At 38.8% G+C, this 21,228-nt stretch overlaps 1 long non-coding RNA gene across 1 annotated transcript in view; it reads left to right on the top strand.

The window, feature by feature from the left end:
* The window catches only part of LOC122432615, a 152,005-nt gene extending 131,215 nt beyond the window's left edge, over positions 1-20,790 (top strand). Inside the window, exon 3 of the long non-coding RNA XR_006266899.1 lies at positions 20,524-20,790. This is a non-coding gene — a long non-coding RNA (uncharacterized LOC122432615). The remainder of the gene's footprint in view (positions 1-20,523) is intronic.
* Positions 20,791-21,228: the final 438 nt, after the last annotated feature.

Below are 21,228 nucleotides of genomic sequence, written 5' to 3'. Positions count from 1 at the left end.
AAAATCACTGCAGATGGTGACTGCAGCCATGAAATTAGAAGATGATTGCTTCTTGGAAGGAAAGCAATGACAAATCTAGACAGTGTATTAAAAAGCAAAGACATCACTTTGCTGACAAAAGTCCGTATGGTCAAAGCTATGGTCGTTTCAGTAGTCATGTACAGATGTGAGAGTTGGATCATAAAGAAGGCAGAGTGCCGAAGAATTGATGCTTTTGAACTGTGGTGCTGGAGGAGACTCTTGAGAGTCCCTTGGACTGCAAGGAGATCCAACCAGTCAATCCTCAAGGAAATCAACCCTAAATAGTCATTGGAAGTATGAGTACTATATATACTCATTGCTAAAGCTGAAGCTTCAATATTTTGGCCACCTGATGCCAACAGCCAACTCATTGGAAAAGACTGATGCTGGGAAAGATTTAGGGCAGAAGGAGAACAGATGACAGAGGATGAGATGGTTTGATGACATCACAGATTCAATGGATGTGAACTTGAGCAAACTTTAGGAGATAGTGACGGACAGGGGAGGCCTGGCATGCTGCATTCCATGGGGTTGCAAAGAGTTAGGCACGACCTGGTGACTGAACAACAACAGCATATCAGAAAGTCAGTTAATTTCCAAAATGTGTTTGTACTCCCACAACTCAAAGGAAGCATATTAACAACCTGATTTTTTAAATATACAAAGGACTTGAACATATATTTCTCCAAGGAATACATACAAATGGCCAATATGTTCAAGAAAAAATATTCAGTGTCATTAATGATCAGGGAAATGCAAATCACAACCCTGATGAAACATCACCTGACACCTGTGAAGATGGCTATTATTAAAAACAACAAAAGGATGTGGAAAATAAGGAACACTTGTACACTCTTGGTGGGCATGTAAAATGGAACAGCTGATATGGATAATAATATAGAAGGTCCCCCCCACCCCGAATTAAGAATACAGCCTCCACAATTAATTCAGCAATTCCAGTCCTAGGGATTTATCCAAAAGAATTGAAATTAGAATCTTGAAAAGATACCTGCACCGATATGTTCACTGTAGCATTATTCATAATAGACAAGATATGAAAACAACCCAAACATCTAATGATGGATGAATGCATAAAGAAAATGTGCTTTATGCATACAATGGAATATTATTCAACCTTAGAAAAGAATCTTCTGCAATATGTGACAACATAAATGAACAATTAATTTATGTAGAGATTCTGCATTAAAGGAAGACCATGATTCCCCGCTCCTTAAATGTGAGCTGCATTTAGTGACTTCCTTCCAAAGAGTAAAGTATGGAAAAAGCTGGCAAAGAATACCTCTGTGGTGGAGAAACCCACCAAACACAGCTTCAGCCAGTGATCACGGTCACTGTCGACATTTATGAATGGTGTTGATGTGAAATGATGAAAGTGTCACTTTACTCCATAATACTCATAACCCCTGAATAACACGGCAAATTGCAATAAAGGGACACCATATAATACATCTGTCCATTTACTCCTCAAAACTGCCAAGACTGTCAAAAAGAAGACAAGTCAGAGAAACTGTCACAGTCTAGAGGAGCCTAAAGAGATATGAGAATAAACGTATTATGGTGTCCTGGATGGGATCCCGAAACAGAAGGAAAAAAAGAAGACCGTAGGTAAAAACTAAGGAAAGCTGAATATACTATTTGGTTAATAATAACGTAGTAATATTGGTTCATTAACAGTAACAAATATACCATACGCATGTAAGATATTAATTACAGGGGAGTCCATGCGTGGAGGTGTATGAGCACTACTTTACCCATTTTTCTGTAAGTCTAAAGCTATTTCTAAAAGATGAAGTCTACCAGAGAAAACAACAAATGATAGAATTACTGAGAGAACTAAGAAATCAAAAATTTACTCTGGAAATTTTGACACATTCAAGAAACTGAGAGATCAAGCCAGCAGACATGAACCAACAGAAACGTGCACAGTAAAAAGAGAACGTGCATGCTTTGATGAGCACTCATGGAATATTCATAAAAGGGCTCATTCTCTAACGGCTGGCACAGGTCAGGGTCACCTCCAGCCCACTTCCTCCTCGTGTATTCTTCTCTTCTGCATGAGTTCTCCTGGTTCTGGTCTTCTTTAAACACCAGTCATTTGCTGATGCTGTGCAGGTTGGGGGGTGTGTGTGTAGGGGTGTGTGTGTGCCTCCTGATCTTTAGATCTTGTGCTAATGTCTAACAGACATCCTTGAAGTTGTCATGTCCCCAAACCAAACATCTCCTTTTCTCCATTGCCTCTAATTGACAACCCCATCCTTCCAGTTGTTCAGGCAAAATGCAAAACATAAGTAAAACATAAAACAAACAGAAACCTCTTTATCTTATGTGCCCCATGCAGTGCTGTTGACCCTAACCTCAAATTATCAATGGCACACTAGGCTTTGACCACCAAAGTGGATTTTTTTTCTTTTTAACATCCTATTGATCTTGAATCCTGCATTTGTGTCAAGCTTAATTACTAGTTCTAGTTGTGTAACTTTGTTGGAGTTTTCTGTGTGGCCAGTCATGTTGCGTGCAAGCAGAGATACTTTTGTTATTTCTTTTTCTGCGATTATGCCTCCCCCAACCCTATTTCTTAGCTTCCTGCACTGCCTTGTTCTTCCAGTAAGGTGTTGAAAAAAGTGATGAGAGGGAACGTCCATGTCTTCTTAACTGTCCTAGGGAGAAACGTGTACTTTTTTACTAAATCAGGTTAGTTATAGGTTTTGTGTAGATGCCTTTTATCAGATTAAGAAAGATTCCTCTACTCCTTGTCTCCTGAAAGTTTTTATCCTGAATTAATGTTGAAACATATCCAATGCTCTTTCTACGTCAATTGATATAATCATATGTATTTTTTTCTTTAGTCTGTTAATAAGGTAAATTACTTTGCTTTTGAATATGGACGCAGACCTGCATTCTTGGGATAAACTCAGTTGTTAGATATATATTATCATGTTCATAGTTTGTTGGGTTTGATCAGATAATACTTTGTAGGAGACTTTTGTCTCCTTGTGCGTGAAGAATACAGCTCCTCCTAGTTTTCTGTTATTCTGACTTTGCCAGTTTTAGGATGATGGGATGATGTATGCGTGTGTGTTAGTCGCTCCGTCATGTCTGACTCTGCAATGCCACGGACTGTAACCCTCCAGGCTTCTCTGTCTATTGGATTCTTCAGACAAGAATACTGGAGTGGGTTGCCATTTCCTTCTCCAGGGGGTCTTCCCGAGCCAGGGATTGAACCTGGGTCTCCTGCATTATAGGCGGATTCTTTACCGTCTGAGCTAGCAGAGATACTGACCCCATAAAATGAGCTTGGAAGTGTTGCCTTCCCTACTATTTTCCAAAAGAGAGTTTGCAGAATTGCAATAATTTTTCTTAAAGTTCTGGTAGAACTCATCTGCCACAAAGAGTTTCTTTGTTGAAAGGTTTAAAAATATGAATTTAACATTTTTATAGGTATGGGCTATTCCAGTTATCTACTTACTTCTTGAGCAAGTATTGACACTTTGTGTCTTTCAATTAATGGGCTCGTTTCTCCAAGTTTCTGGATTTATGAGCGTAGAGTTGTTTACAGTCATCCCATATCATTGTTTTAATAGCCCTGAGATCCGTATAATATTCTTTTCATCTTTCATTTTTGATGTTAGTAATTTGTTTCTTCTCTCAGTTTCTTGGTTAGTCTGGCTAGAGATTTATTAATTTTATTGATTTTTTTAAGAAAAGGAGCAACGTATAGTTTCACTGATTTTCTCTATTGCTTCTCTATCTCCAGTTTCACTGATTTCTGCTTTTTATCATTTCCTTCTGTTGTCTTGCTTGGGTTTAATTTAATCTTCATTTCCTAGTCTCTCGAAGAGGAAAATTACTTATTTGTGACATTTATTCTCTTTTAATATAAAAATTTATGCTATAAAGTTCTAAGTGCTACTTTATTTTTATACAATAAGATTTGATATATTTGCTATTTATTTTCCGTAAGTTAAAGGTATTTTCAATTTTCATAAAATATCATATTTGACTTATGGGCTATGAAGAAATGTCTTTGTTAAATTTTTACATATATTTAAGGATTTTCCAGATATCTTTCTGTTACTGATTCATAGTATAATTGCATTATTATCTAAGAACTTAGTATTGTATGATTTCCTTTAAATTTCTTAAGACTTAAAATATAGTCTATCTTGATGGATGGTTCATGCATACTTGAAAATAATATACAGTCTGCTATTGTTGGCTCCAGTGTTCTATAAATATCAATTAGATCAAATTGACTTCTAGACTTAATCAGTTCTTAATATTTTAGTGATTTTCTGTCTACTTGTTCCATCAATTACTGAGGGTTACAGTTTCTAATTATTATTGTGAGTTTGTGTATTTCTACTTTCAAATCTAGATGTTTTTGCTTCATACATTGGAAACTGTTGTTAGTTGAAATTCTGTTGCATGTGCTAGTATGGAATTGTGTGTTTCATAGAAAATTGACCTTTTTATAATTCTTAATGTTTGTACTGAATTTTGGAGTACAGTTTGTTTGATACTAACATAGCCACTTCAATTTTCATTTGATTATTCTGCATTGTTTATCTTTCCTCATTGTTTTACTTTTAACCTATCTATATTTTTATATTTAAAGTGAGTTACTTGTAGACAGCATATAGTTGGAACTTTCCTTTTAGCCTAGTCTGACAGTCTCTTAATTTATATGTTCAAATCAATCATATTTATTGTAATCATTGATATTATCAATTTAAAACCTATCTTCTTGATATTTGCTATCTATTTGTTCCATCTGGTATTCTCCTATTTTTCTGCCCTTTCTTGGCTAATTAAACATTTATTATTATTCTATTTTATCCCAAATCTTGACTTATTATTTATACCTCTTTTTAAAATCTTTTAGTGGTTGCTGTAGAGTTTATAAGATATAACTTTAATCAGAGTCTACCATCAAATAGCACTACTAATGTTTGGTTAAGGACTTTAATATTTAGTTAAGGACTTTAAGAAACTTAAACGGTAGACTCTCCATTTCTCCTTCTCAAACTTTGAGCTGTTGATGTCACACAGTTTATATTTATCTTTGCTATCAACATACGACACATTGCCACCATTTTTGCTCTAAGTGATGATTTATCTTTTAGATCATCAAAAAATAAGAAAAAAATTGTATTTTACTTTCATTTATTCCATTTCTAGTTCTATTTGTTTCTTTACATAGATCCAAATTTCTATTTGATTTCATATTCCTTCCACTAAAGCACCTCCTTTATCATTTCTTTTAGTGTAAGTTTGCTAGTAATGCATTCTTTCAGTATTTGTTTGTCAGAGAAAGTACTTCTCCCTCACTTCTTTTCTAATTCATTAAAAATATTTTTTCACTGGATATAGATCCTGTGTAAACTTTTTTCTTAGTAAATAAACCATTTTTTCAGTACCCTAAAAATACCCCTCCATTATGTTTTGGTTTGCATGGTTTTCTGAATTCTGGTCTGTGCTCTTTTTGTGTGATTTACCCCCTACGGCTATATCAAGGTCTTCTTTTTATCTTTTGTCTTCAGAAGTTTGACTAATATCCTTACATGTGATTTTCACATATTTATTTTGCTTGAACTTCTCTAATCCTCTTTGATCTGTGTCTTAGCCTCAGTTATTCTAGAATATTTATAAGCCATTATTTATATTAAGCTTATTTATTTATCGGTTGTACCATGCATCTTACGAGATCCTAGTTCCCTGACTAGGGATTGAACCTGGGCCTTTAGCTGTCAAAACGTGCTGAGTCCTAACCACTGGACCACCAGGGAATTTCCAAAGCCACTATTTAAAAAGAAAAAAATTGCCCCATTATCTCTGTCTTAAATTTGTTAGATTATTGAACTATTTGATATCATTCCACACTTCTTGAATTCCCTGTCCTATTTTTTGATTATATATTTTGTTGAAGTACAGTTCATTTACAATGTTATGTTAATTTCTACTGTACAGCAAAGTGATACAGCGATCCTCATATACGTAACGTTCTCAGTTTATGCGAGTCAGCCTGGTGCCCGGACCCCGCGTCACTCCGCCGCGGTCCTGTGTCTCTTGGTCTCAGGTTTGACCCTCCCAATGCTCCCCTCCATCCCTTGGCTGTAGTCCTGCGTCCAGCACACTCCTCGTCTTTCCTCAAGGAGAAAGGTTTTATCTTTCCCTTCCCAGGCTGCAATAGGCTCCGACCCCTGCCCTCAGGGTGAAAGTGTTGACTCTCCTTCACTACAGAGGTTATCGATTTATTCCCGCCCACAACCCCCCCCCCAACCCCCCGCCCCCCGCCATAGGAGAGACGGGGGAGAAGATTTGGGGTTAGATGTGAGCTTCTGCAGTGATGCTATTTGACTGTCCTCAACCTGCACCGTGAAGGGCACTTTCTTGGGACTCTCACTGGTCATTTTTCTGAGAGCATGATGGAGTCTGTGGCGGAGAGCTTGAAAAGGAAGCTTGAAACTTCCTTTGTCCTCAATGGCTTGGCAATCTCCCACCAGCCCCTATTCAGCCTCCACCAGTTCATTAACTAGTCTTACCTGTGTCAGGCTGCATCTGCTCCAGATGAGCAAGTGTGCAAGTCCCATCTCTTCCTACAGGCATCTGTGTCCTTAGATTTTAGCTGATTGGTTTCTAGCAGCATCTGCTTCCTGACGTGTTCGAAAAGTCGCCAGCCTGCAGCTTGTTTGGCTTTTTTTCATTATTGTGCTCATAAGCTTGGGAGTACCCCTCTCCCCAGATTTCTGCATTCCAAGTGGAAACTAGTTTGTTGACTCTTTCAAGATAGTTTCTAAAATTAGATTCAGACTGGGAAAGTAGAATTTTCAACTGTTGAATGACTAGCTTCTACAGAGCTAGCAGCTTAGTGCTACTAGCATTTTTTTTTAAACCAAGGTTTTCCCACAGGCAAGAGTTCTTCTTTTGCCCTTCAAATATAAAAGATTGTAAGATATGTTCCATTGCACCATGACAAGACAAAGTTAAGACTAACTGACACTTTTCTTTGGCACAGGAAAGCAGAGAAAAGATCCTTGAAGTAATGAATACCTGTCTTTATCTAAAGAGATGTCAAATGTTGCAATTTCTCTGGTTTTGCCTTACAACCACTTTTATTCACATTGTCTTGATGAGCCAATCACATCAAAGCTACTATTGAGTATTGTTAAATTTTATGTTGATTTCACAGGGGAGGAAGAGTGGGTTTTCCTTGCACATCACAATTATATTTATATTATGTTGCTCATGGTCTTCATAAATCCATTAGACAGCTGTCTTCATGGTTCCTCCTGTTTCTTGCACATCTTAAAAACAGTGTAGGGCACTTCCCTGGTGACCCAGTGCCTAAGACTCTGTGTTCCCAATGCAGGGGGCCTTGGTTCAATCCCTGTTCTGGGAACTAGATCCCATATACAGCAACTAAGACTCAGAAGAGCCAAATAAATAAATGTATTTTTTAGATGTTAGGCTATTCCCTATTTGGTGGAACAATTCTGCTCTGCCCTAATATGTGTAAACCCCACTGACCACTGTGCTCAAGGAGCAAAATGCCCCTTAGCAAAAAAAAAAAAAAAGCACAAAAGAATATAAACAACATTTCCTAAATATAGAGCATAGCTCAATAAAAAGCCTCTGTTCACTAAATTTATTAGAAGGTCTTTCACATAATGGAAGCTATTTTAAAAAAGAAGAAAATGCTGTTAACTTTCAGAATCTGCGCCTGACCTCTGAAAATGGTACTATCAACAGGCTGATTTTACTTTCATTTTAAAAAGTGTTTTTAACATAAAGCTATCCTAGCACTTTATTGAGTCAACTGCCTTTATTTCATGCTAAACTGAATTCTTAAATTTGAAATAAAGTGAGCAACAGAGTTAAGAAAAAAATGCTCCTTAATTGTATTTTCCTCTCCCTACTTCTTAGAAGATATTTAAGATATTTTGTTGACAGGTATGGCCCCTAGTATGCCTTTTGGGTCTTTCCTCAACTTTAATTTAATAAAGCATCTTTTCCCAAATATACACAGTATTTTTCCCAAGAAAAATTCTGGGAAGTAATTTTATCCATGTTATTAGATATGCCAAAAAAAAAAATAGGAATTATAGAAGAAAGAAAATCGGCCTCTTTTATTACCCCATGGATCTGGCTTACAAAAATGAAATAGAGAAGACATCCCCTCTCACATACTGACAGCTGGCTCAGCACCAAGGTTCCTGTTGGGAGTGGAGGCACCTGATCTGGGCAGGTGGGTTTGGTAAGTGTCACCGATTTACCCTTGAATTGTGGCACCTGGTGGATCGGGCAGCCTAGTTTCAGATTTATCCTCCTCACCCTCATCATCAGGGGGATTCGCTTTACAAAACTTCTATATTGTTGCACAGCTGCCTGCCCCCTACCAGGCCCCGCCTTCTTTCAACTGTTAATAGAGTGTCAGGAGCTCTTGGTACTCTCTTGTACAAAGCCCTTTGTCCTCTTTAGATGAAAAATGTTACCAATACACAAGGTAAAAATAGTGTGGTAAAAGGTAACGATTGACATTCAAGGTTTAACAGCCTTCCCGTCTTCTAACATCTTGCAAAAGATATACCACTGCATCACTGACCTGATGACATACCCCAGAGCATTTGAATTTTTTAAAGGAGGTCTTAGGATAAAAGGAAGTCATTCCACATCATCACTTGGGATTGTGCTATTTAAAGGTCATCAGAAAAGCATCTTCCTGACACATAACATCAATGGCAACCTCTTGGTATATGAGCTGATGATACGTTGTTAAAAGCATTGTGTGACAAATGGAAATAAGAATGTTTGTTGTCAAATATTTTCTGCTGCTTGTACAAATAGAAAAGATAAGGTTCATGGTATTTATTCTTCTGTCTCCTAGTATATGTGAGCATTCCTATCAGAGTTTTATCTTTATAGAGGTATCTCCAGTAGAGATATAATAACCTTGAGTGGAGTTTTTAACCACTGGAAAGGTAAATTTTAGTGTTTGTGGCCAATGTCATAAATAATAATGATATTTGCATCTGGCTTTAGAGTGACGAAAAGTTTTAAAATAGAAAAGAGTAGTTGAATGGGATCATATGAAATTACATCTTCCCATGGGTCTCTGGATGATATGGTATCGCCTTTATTAGAATCAGGGGCTTCCCAGATGTTGATTTATTAAAATCATCTGTAAGCAGTTTTTTATGAAATGATAAATGATTAAAAAAATTTTAGGTGATCTTTAAATATGAATCTAAGAATGTCAGAAGTAAATCAAAGAAAAGGGGTAATTGTGATAGAAATTAAGTTGGAAGGTAAACAGCTTCAGTGGATCGTCCCTGAGCAAAATCTTACATTTTTGTAAGTTCTACTTTACATACAATCTAGCTTATTTCTCCAGATAAAACTGAATTTGAGTGAAGAGCTATGAGAGCTCATATTCTGCAAGGACTATCAGACAAGTTAAAATAGAGTTTTGTCTCCTTAATGCAAAATTTCCCAATAAGTCAGTCGTTTAACCTCTCTGTATTGAAAATAATTTGCAATATGAATTTGCATTTAGATTAAGTTTTGATTGTTATGGACAGTTCTAGTTTTGAAAATTTTGTAGTTCAATTAGAATCCAAAATATTGTTTCGTACCTCATGGCTCTATGTTAGGTATCAAACTACTTGACACTCTCCTTAATATGTTATTTTTTTTCTGTTATTTGCTGTTCTGTCAATATAGACTGTGAAACGGACTGAAATTATCTAGGTCCTGTGTAGTACGAACCCTTCTCTCATTGTGATCATGTCTTTTAAACACTGGAACACTCTTGTTTCCTTTTTCCTTTATTATGTTCACCTGGTAAAACCCTAGCCCTTTGTGGAATCCACACTTCCTCACATCTAAACTGGCTCATCCGAACATGGCTGAAAAAAATATCACAACCCTCCCGACTGGTTTCGATTTATGGAAATGATTGTAAACTTCAAATAGACACTCAAATAACAAAAAATAACAGAAACACAAAGCCATCAATAATGTATAGGAAGAGTCATACTTTTTCTCATGTACTAAGAATCCAGGGGCCAGCAACTGCAGGCTAATTCTAAACTCAAAATGTCAAGCTGCTAGGTGGAGGTCTCTTGGTCTTTCTAACAGTTTTAAGGTGGCGGCAGCAGCTTCGAGCACCACAGTGCACTTGACAGAATCACAGGCCAGCCCACAGGACTGTTTTGCAAAGAGCACTGTATTGCAAAGAGTGTTGCAACTGTGTTGCAAAGAGCGCTTCTCTTCATGTGACCCTTCACTTATTAGAGAACAAAATTCTTTCTCGGAAGACACCCCCCTATAACACAGGGGTTCATGCCCATCCCTAGATCAGGGTCTGGGTGATTAGAATATTACTTTATTAGAATATTACTCAGCCATAAAAGGGAGCAAATGTGAATCGATTGAACTGAGGTGGATGAACACAATCTGTCATACAGAGTGAAGTAAGTCTGAAAGAGAAAAAGAAATATCATATATTAACACACATATATGGAAACTAGAAAAAAAATGGTACTGATAGACCTACTTGCAGGGCAGGAATAGAGACTCAGCTTTGGAGAATGGATTTGTGGACACGGCAGGGAAATGAGAGAGTGGCCCTAACATCTCTGCACTGCCATGTGTGAAATAGATAACTAGTGGTAAGCTGCTACATAACACAGGGAGCCCAGCCGGGCGTTCTGTGATGACCTAGAGGGCTGGGATGGGGGTGGCTGGGAGGGAAGCTCAAGGGGGAGGGGATATATATATACATTACATATACATATACATATATATAATTATGACTGATTTGTGCTATTGTATGGCAGAAACTAGCACAACATTGTAAAGGAATTATCCTTCAATGAAAAACAATTTTTTAAAATAATAATAAATTAGAAATCAAGTCTTCTCTGCCTAATTCCCTAAATATAAAGGTGTGCTTTGCTAGTGAGGATGAAGGGTTGGGGAATGACCCATACTCGTGAAGGGTATGGGGAATCATGCAGTCTGGCAGACAGCTTCTGGTGTAAATATGCTACAGTCCTTTCCTTGTGGGACAGGCACACATATGCACCTTCACATTCAGACGCACAGTGGCTAAGTTTGGGTCATGAATAGTAGTTATAGCAAGAATTAAGTGTGAGAAGTTCTGAGAAGTCATGATAGTCATTACCCACTTTTTGCCTAGGCGCTCTAGGATATAGGGAGAAAGTCTTTCACAGTTACGATCTGACTTGAGGCTCATCTTTCAATGTGGTCTTACACTTTATAAACCTAAACATTGCTTGACCATGTGTGAAATGCGTTTGCTAATAAATACTGTTGATTTTTAATGAAGTTGGGCTAGTTCATTTAAAGTACAATTAGTAGATATATATGCAAAGGTTCCAAATTGAACCTCCGAGAATTCATTTACTAATTGTTAGTGTCTGTTAAAGAGATTAGCTAATGTGAGCAACTGAACTGAATCACTAGATACAATGTATATGATATTTTATCTATCTAGTGTAAGACTTTGAAATATTTTGTTAAAATTGATGATATTTGAAGAAGACAGCAGAATCTCTTTTAATTTCAAAGGTGAGAATTATTCATCCATGTTTAGTGGCAAGTGAATTTCATGGCTAAGTTGCTTCAGTCATGTCTGACTATGTGACTCTGGACTGTAGCCCACCAGGCTCCTCTGTCCATGGGGATTCACCAGCCAAGAAACTGGAATGGGCCACCATGCCCTCCTCCAGGGGATCTTCCCAACCCAGGGATCGAACCCATGTCTCCTATGTCTCCCGCATTGGCAAGCGGGTTCTTTACCACTAGCACCACCTGGGAGAAGCCGGTTCCATATCTCCAATGCCACCATCTGTTATGGATTTAAAGTTAAGTCCAAAGCAAATGCTAATTTCCTCAAAGGAACCTCAGGCAGGAGGAATAGATCAGGTATGAGTACAATATCAAAGTGATATCAAAATTCAAATTTATTTTGAATTTCACAATAAGTGAATATCAAATAAATGTTACTTCCTCTCTTGGCAAAGATTTATATCCCATAATTACACTGATACATGTGCTATGTCAGTGGCAGCAGTGAAATTCATAGTATTTTTATGTGAAATGCACTGTTTTATTGCATTAATTCACATTTAATGTGTACACAGTAATAACCATAAAGTATGATAACCAAAGTTATATATTTTCTTCAGAACATTCATTTAGAAAGCTTTCAAAAGCGTCTGAGGAAATTAAAATATCAGTCAGTTTACCTGCAGGATATAGAGCAAAAGCAGAGAGCAGTATAATATCTTTTATAAGCCACCCGTTCCTCCTCATATACTGTTCTCACTTCTGGCTGATAAAATACAATAGTCATAACTCTGTACATATTTTTTTAAGTATGGTACACAAAACAAAGGTTTCTGGAGAGAGGGAAAATATACCTCCATCAGTAAAATTGCATTACTCCCATGATTACAAGCAGAGGGTTGGAGGTACGGGAAAGCAGTGACGGTCCCAAAGCCTTTCTTGGTAATGGGGCACAGAAAGATGGTCCCCATAAAGACAGGGAGTCTTATAAGAGGATGGGGAGGCCCTAGGGATGCTGAGAAGTTACAAATGAGCAGGTACCCAGAAAACAGACCAAGAATGAAAAATCTTGGTCATATCGAGGTCCAAAAAAATAAATAAAACACAGCAGCATGTAATGTTCTAACATCTGTGAGAGAGGAAACCAAGTAATGGCCAATTTAAACTTGGTGAACACAAAAAGTTCTAGCAATACAGAAGCCTGCCTGTACCTTTTTCTTTGGCTTACTCTTCTAAGATTTGAACATTCTTGCTGTTCACTACTCTGCTCTAGTATTCCTGTAAAAGCGGTTACAAATTAAAGCCTACTTCAAGACCCAGTGTTCTCTATCCTTCGAGAAGGCACGCAGGACAACTCCAGCACCTCCCGTTTCTTCCCGTAGTTGAATTCGTGTTGCCTTATATCATTTACATAGTTTTCTCATTAAGTCATTCTTCATTCATTCCACCTTGAAGCCGCACTGTTCATGGCCTCCCCTGGTGGCGGCTCAGATAGTGAAGAATCCACCTGCCCATCAATGCAGGAGACCTGGGTTCAACCCCTGGGTCAGGAAGATCCCCCTGGAGAAGGAAATGGCAACCCACTCCAGTGTTCTTCTTTTTTTCTTTTTTCCCCAATCTTTAAATCTTTATTTATTTATTTTTAATTAATTTATTATAACCATAGGCTAATTCCTTTAATATTGTGGTGGAGAATCCCCATGGACAGAGGAGTCTGAGGGGCTACTGTCCATGGGGTCACAAAGAGTCGGACACGACTGAGTGACTTTCACTCACTTACATGGGTTTAGTTTATCACTGTATCATGTTCTAATTAAGACCTGTAAAATCATAAGAAACCTGCAATTGGATATTTGTGTCAATGCTGAAAGTAATCTTTAAAAGTGCAAATCATGAACACATCATTTTTAAGAGAACTTAACTGGAAAGAAAGGCGCCGCACAGAGAGTAAAGCCGCTGTCCTCACGACAGCTTCCATCTCCCTCGCCAAAACAAGCGCTGATTTCCTTGAAGGGTCATTTAGAAAAACAAGATGCATATTGGCATATGCTTTTCTAGAAGTATATTTAAAAGTCTAAACAAATGGAATGTGCACACACATGTATGCACACTCATGGTGTATATACAGATGTAAACACATAGGCTGCTCTGTACCTGCATTTTCCACTTAACTCTCTGCGTCCAAAGCTGACTGCATGGAAGTGTCACGACAGGTCTTGGGGTGGTCTCCATCCCCAATCTATCTCCCCTCCTTTCTGGGTTCACAGTCAGACCACACTTACAATACTCACACAGTTAGGTGTGGTCAGTTGAGTTCTACTTAACCATTGTATGAGAGTCGGGGAGATGTATGCCTCCCCCATATCTAGTCCATAAAAATATCCACTCACACTCCTCTCCCCACGTTCTATCTGCCGCCTGGATGTTGATGTCCAAGGTGACAAGGAAAGCCAGGTGCTGAAAAACAGCAGAGCCTCTATCACTCTGGATGTCTGAAAGAACGCAAGGAACAATCCCCTCCCAGCCTCCTTACCTTGACCCTGACCAGAACACTCCCACGGGGCAATAACATGAGCAAGAAATGAACTTCATTATGCTAAGACCCTGAAATTCTGAGTTCAGAGTCAGCAGTTGGTGTTCCCATAAACCTATACATGCAGGCAGGAAAAAACTGTTTTTAATGTCTAAGGAGCATAGTTCATTGCTTACAAGAATCATTATTCATTTAAGTTACCCTTTGTTGGTAGCATTTAAGTTGCTGGTAGGGTTTGTTATTAATGACATCAGGAATAATCTTGTATATATGTCTTTGCTTCTGAGTATCTCCATAGGGTTTTATCAAAGGCACTTTTAAAAACTTTGGTGCTTCGGCAGCTATACTAATTTTTCCTTCAAATTATTTCTTTCTATAGTATTTAAACATGCTTCCTTCTTCATGTCTTCATGGACACTTAGGTTTTACAAAAGTGTTAATTCTTTTTCAATCTAGTTAGTGAAAAATAAATGTCATTACCTGAAGCATTGTAAATCAACTATACTTTGATTTTATTTATTTTTAAATTTTTATTGGAGTGTACTTGATTTACAACATTGTGTTCGTTTCAGGTGTACACAAAGTGAATCAACTACATACATATGGATATATATTTTTCAGATTCTTTTCTCATATAGGTTATCACACACTTCAATTTTTAAAAAGACATTTTTGGATTCTAAAATTTTCAGTGTGATTGTGTGTCTTTCGGGTATGATTTTGGTCACTCATATTTCTTTTTCTACAAGCTGAATGCTCATGCCCTGTGCACATTATCTAAAGGGCTATTTGTCTTTTTCATGTTGATTTATAGCAGAACTATAAGCTGCTTAGGAGAGATCTCATCAGATATTTCTTGGCTTCACTCTCTGTGCAGAATCTAAACACATTTGAGCAGCTTCTGCATAGTTAGACATATTTACAGCTTTGCACTTCCCATAGTGCACTTCCCATCGACCTCTGCATTCTGTGGAAGAAGACAAGAGGCTGAAGGGAGTTAAATAGCTTGCCAAGGTCAAATAACCACTAGGTGGTGGAGCTGGATAAGGACCCAGAATCTCCAGTATGAGAGCCTGCACTTTTTCTACAAAATAATTGACTTTTATTGAGTGGATTTTATGTACACACCTGCTAGATTGCTAAATCAAAAGGGCCTCATATAATCATCATCATTATTATCCATCATCTATCATTCATCATCAATTATCAACAAATATCCATCGATGAATGGTGCTAACAACGAAGAAAAATGGCTTACAAAGGGTGTTCTTTAGAGGTACCAATGGAAGACATCTAAATATGTAACATGTTCTAAGAAAATGCCTAGCATTGAGATGTAGGTGAATCTCTAACAGTGCTCACTAGTTGATTCCAGATGTTATAAAAATTGAAAACACTGGCGTCCTGGTGTCCTACTTCAGTCATTCATAAATCATACGAGAGCACACTTGTGCACATGTTATGCTAGGTGCTTGGAATACAATGAAGAACCATTAAGTTCCCATCTTGGAGAAGCTTGCATTTTTCTGGAGTAAATTTGAAGCAAAATTATAACTAACGTAGAACCCAGAACTCCTTTTTTATATTCTTTACAGGGTACCATGAAAACAGTCAGGAAGGGGTCAATAATTGCATTTGGAATTTCTGGGAGCAGGTTCACCCAAAAGATGAAATTTGATCTGGATGTGGGCAGATGAGTAGATTTCCTGTATAGGAGACTTCAGGAGCTTTGCTGACATTTGAAGAATCATTAAGAGTTGGAGTGACTAGCACTTTTCACTTTAGATCATTAGCCATCACTTATATCAGAAAAAATGTAGTGAAACACATAAAGATAAATGCGCTATGGTTACAGTGTCAGACACTGCTTGGTAGTGTCCGTTTCCAGAATTTAGAATTCAGGAGATTACAGTGTTCTATTTATAGTTTCCAGGGTCTGCAGCCTGGAAAGGACTCAATAAAAATGTGTTGAATTGAATGGGTTTCAGAGATTCATAAGCACCACTCTTGGGGCTAACTAGAATTCAGTCTGATAAGGAATGCTATGCCATTAGTTACATCTTCTGATGGAACAGAATCAATTTAGAAGAAAAAGAAAAGCAAGGACAACATCACAAACCTTCCAGTAGCGTTTGTTCTCTTTAGTGGCTCTCAGGAAGTAAGAGCCTCCTCTAACCCTATCCCTAACTCCTGTGCCAGGGTTAGAGAGAGATGTTTACCAATGATTTACATTCTCTCCACCCAGCCCTCCCCATTGTCCATGATGTAAAGCAGGGCCCCCAGCCTCCAGGCCATGGACTGGTACCTCCCATCAGGTCAGTGGCAGCATTAGGCTAGATGAGATCAGAAGTAAAGTGCACAATAAATATAATGTGCTTGAATCACCCCTAAACCATCGCTCATCCCAGTCCATGGAAAAATTCTCTTCCATGAAACTGGTCCTTGGTGCCAAAAAGGTTGGGGACTGCTGATAGAAAGTTGTCAGGAAAGGCCTCCCCAGGCTGGGACTGCCCGTCACAGCCCCCGTTACTTCTGGATGGGGCCACACGGCCAGTTCTTCCCAGTGAATGAGTGGGGTTGGTGTGTGTCCCTGCCGGCCCCCCTGGCCCTCCGGCTGCTGACTGCCTGCACCTGCATTTCTTGTCCTGAAGACGGTCCTCCAGGGCTTGCTTTCCCATTCACTTAAGCAGGTTAGAAGTCGGGAACTATCTTCCTCATCCTTCAAGTGAGAAAACTCTGAGCCCAGGATTTACAGTGTATCCCAGAATTTCCCAAACAAGAACAACCTCTGGTTGCCTGCAGTGGTGCCTAGATTGATAATATATCCTTATTTGTTGATTTCCCTCCCTGTTTCACTCCCTCCACTGCCCTACCAGCATTGAGACATATGTCTTAGAGTCAGACTCGGAAATGCAAAGTGAGATTATATATTTTCTCCTAGATCTCATATTTTTTTTCTTGTTTCACTCTTTTGATTTATTGGAATACAATCTAGTAGTTTTCTAGGAAGGACCAACAGAGGGAACAATTATTTATTTTGATCCCATGTGTCAAAAAAGAGCCTTCACACTAGATTTATAATTTAGCTATCAGCATTAAGTGATCAATATTATATACAATAATTAGGTAAAATTATAGCAATTTTCAAAATTATTTCCCTGCAATTTTAGAATATATTGCACCACTGTTTTTCAGTTTCCAGTGTTGTTTCTGAAGCTTTTGGGATTCTGCCCCTACCACTTCCAGAGACAGAAGCAGAGGAAGCAAAATGTATTATCTTTTCCACTGCCTTTGACTCCGCCAATATCTCCCAATGGTTAACAGGGGCTAATCAGAAATTATGTGGCAAGGGAGTCAGGGTCACATGACTTTGAGGTAGGAAAGTTGGAGACAGAGCTGAGAGTCTAAGAGCAAATAACCAATATCTACACTTCTTATGTGCTAAGTAGGTACCAGGATTATACCTACATCATCTCATTTAATCCTCACAATGACCATTAAAAGCTTACATTTGAGAACTTCCTTGGTGGTTCAGTGGCTGAGACTCTGTGCTCCCAATGTAAGGGACCCAGCTGAGTTCCAGACAGGGAACTATAGCCCACATACCACAACTAAGAAGTTCACATGCTGCAACTAAAGATTCCGCATGCCACGTTTAAAGACAAAGATTACGCAACTAAAGAACTCACGTGCTGCAACAAAGATCGAAAATCCTGGGTATGTGGTGCAGCCAAATAAATGAATAAATAAGAAGTCTAAGAAGCCCAGAGAGTCCCATACAGGATAAACCCAAGGTGAAACACACCAAGACATATATTAATAAAGCTAACAAAAATTAAACAGAAAGAGCATATATTAGAGGCATCAAAGGAAAAGCAGCAAATAACATACAAGAGGATCCTCATAAGGATAACAGCTGACCTTTCAACAGAAACTCTGCAGGCCAGAAGGAAATGGCAGGATATACTTAAAGTGATGAAAGAGAAAAACCTACAACCCAGATTACTATACCCAGCAAGGATTTCATTCAGATTCCAAACAGAAATCAAAAGCTTTAAAGACAAGCAAAAGCTGAGAGAATTCAGCACCACCAAACCAGCTCTTCAACAAATGCTAAAGGATCTTCTCTAGACAGAAAACATTTATAAAAATGAACCCAAAACAGTAAAGTAAATAGTGATGGGATTACATTGAACAATAATTACATAAATGTAATTTAGGTTAAAAATTAGGTAAATTTCATTAGGTTAAATGCTCAAACCAAAAGACAAAGCCTGGCTGAATGGATACAAAAACAAGACTCCTATATATATATATTGTCTCCAAGAGACCCACCTCAAATCTAGGGACACATACAGACTAAAGTGAGGGGCTGGAAAAAGATATTTCATGCAAATGGAGACTAGAAGTAGCAATACTCATATCAGATAAAATAGACTTTAAAATACAGACTGTTATAAGAGACAAAGGAGGACACTAATAATGATCAGGGGGTCAATCCAAGATGATATAACAATTATAAATATGTATGCACTCAGCATAGGAGCACCGCAATACATAAGGCAAATGCTAACAACTGTTAAAGAGGAAATTGACAGTAACACAATAATCGTGTGGGACTTTAACGCCCCACTCACACCAATGGGCAGATCATCCAGACAGAAAATTAACAAGGAAACACAAGCTTTAAATGATACATTGGACCAGTTAAACCTAATTGATATCCACAGGGCATTTCACCCCAAAATAATGGACTTCACCTTTTTCTCACGTGCACATGGAACATTCTACAGGACAGATCACATTCTGGGCCACAAATCTAGCCATGGGAAATTTTAAAAAATTGAAATCTTTCCAAGCATCTTTTCTGATCATGATGCTCTAAGATTAGGTGATTGCAGTCATGAAATTAAAAGACGCTTACTGCTTGGAAGGAAAGTCATGACCAACCTAAATAGCATATCAAAAAGCAGAGACATTACTTTGCCAACAAAGGTCCATGAAGTCAAGGCTATGGTTTTTCTGTGGTCATGTATGGATGTGAGAGTTGGACTGTGAAGAAAGCTGAGTGCCGAAAAATTGATGGTTTTGAACTCTGGTGTTGGAGAAGACTCTTGAGAGTCCCTTGGAGAGCAAGGAGATCCAACCAGTCCATCCTAAAGGAGATCAGTCCTGGGTGTTCATTGGAAGGACTGATGCTGAAGCTGAAACTCCAATACTTTGGCCACCTCATGTGAAGAGTTGACTCATTGGAAAAGACCCTGATGCTGGGAGGGATTGGGGGCAGGAGGAGAAGGGGACGACAGAGGATGAGATGACTGGATGGCATCACTGACTCGATGGACATGGGTTTGAGTAAGCTCCTGGAGTTGGTGATGGACAGGGAGGCCTGGCGTGCTGCAATTCATGGGGTCACAAAGAATCGGACACGACTGAGCGGCTGAACTGAACTGAACTGAACAAGAAAAAAAAAAAAGCAAACTATAAAAAACACAAACATATGGAGGCTAAACAACATGCTTCTAAATAACCAACAGATCACTTGAAGAAATCAAAAAGGAAATAAAAATATACATCTAAACAACTGATAATGAAAACACGACAAACCCAAACCTATGGGATTCAGTAAAAGCAGGGCTAAGAGGGAAGTTCACAACAATAGGTTTTTTAAAGTAGCTACAATTGTTCCCCACATTGTAGAGATGAGGAAACTGACTGGGAAGCGTTGAGCTGAGTTTACGTAGCTGGGAAGATGGCAGACTCAGGATGCTAGCTCGGGTCCGTCTCGTGCTAAGTCGTGAACCCATCATCATTTTGCTTCCTCCAGCTCGTCAGTGAACTACCCTTCAAGTCTCCTGGCTGCCCTGGCACTGCTGTCGTCCTCTGTATTGGTGGTCATGGTTGGTCTTCTCCCCTTCAGACCAAGAAAAGCTCCTTCTGCTTTCTATGAACAGCGTTCACACAGTCAAGCTTTATCCTAGGTGACCCAGCAACTTTCTTGACCCTTGCCACTCAAAGTGGAGTCTGGGTCGTGGCAGGCACTGGCATCATCTGGGAAAAGTGAAAGTGCCGACTCTCAGGCCCACCTACCCACCCTGAACTGTTGAATCAGAATCTGCATTTCCACAAGAATGCAGTTGGTTCCCTAGAGTTTGAGAAAGGATGCTTTATGCCTCATCCCTCTCCTGCTCAGAGCACACGCCTATATTCTGGGAGGGGAGGAGAGCTGATGGGGTGGGTGTCACAGTATCACATGCCCGTGAAATCATTGCTCCCTTGTAAACTGTTTCTTGGCCTTTTGATTGAGCCATACTGCCAAAGTTTTTCTTCATTTTGCTTTTCTTTTTTTTTCTCAGGTGCCACAGTGTCTCTGTTGTTGGTCTGGCATGTTTGTGGAATCCCGTTCCATACGGTCTGACGCCAAGTGTACACCAGTCCAAGGTTTCTTTTGTTCATCCCTGAACCTCATATAGACCTACCAGGTATCTTCGGGTATGATTCAGTGCTTCTGGACATGCCATGATAGAGAAGATTCCCACCCTTCCACATTCTAAGACAGCAGGAAGCTTATTTTCCCATGCTATCAGAACACATGCTAATTCCCACTCTAATTGCACTATTCATCCCCGGTAGATGGGAAGCAGATGGTTGTGTACCGGCAAGCAGAGAGAAATGCAAGAATACACCGTTAATGCGCGCATTCGCTCCTGTTTCTTGTTCTTTTGTCTGCTCTCGGTGTTATGCCGTCCCCCAGCAGCTCTGCTTGCCCCTCCACCGTGGGTGACAGAATTAACATATTATACTTGTGTGATTACCTTCACTCCATTTCTGGGAGCTACTGCCAAAATCCAGACATCTAAAAAGCATGATATGAATAGACTTTTCAGGGAAACCACAGTCGTATTTTCAAGCAATACATCAATGTTTATTCTGCTTCTTGAACAGCTTCTTAATTCTCATTGGAGTTTATTAGTCACCCTTGTTCTCAGTTGATTAAATTTGTTTCTAGTTGCCTCCAAGATTATATTGATAGATATTCCTCTTTACAATTTAAAAGGAAC

This window comes from Cervus canadensis, chromosome 31 (genome assembly GCF_019320065.1).
Source record: "Cervus canadensis isolate Bull #8, Minnesota chromosome 31, ASM1932006v1, whole genome shotgun sequence".
Classification (NCBI taxonomy): Eukaryota; Metazoa; Chordata; class Mammalia; order Artiodactyla; family Cervidae; genus Cervus; species Cervus canadensis.
The sequence above is the reverse complement of the archived record's forward strand: the minus strand, read 5'-3'. Positions and strand labels throughout refer to the sequence as shown.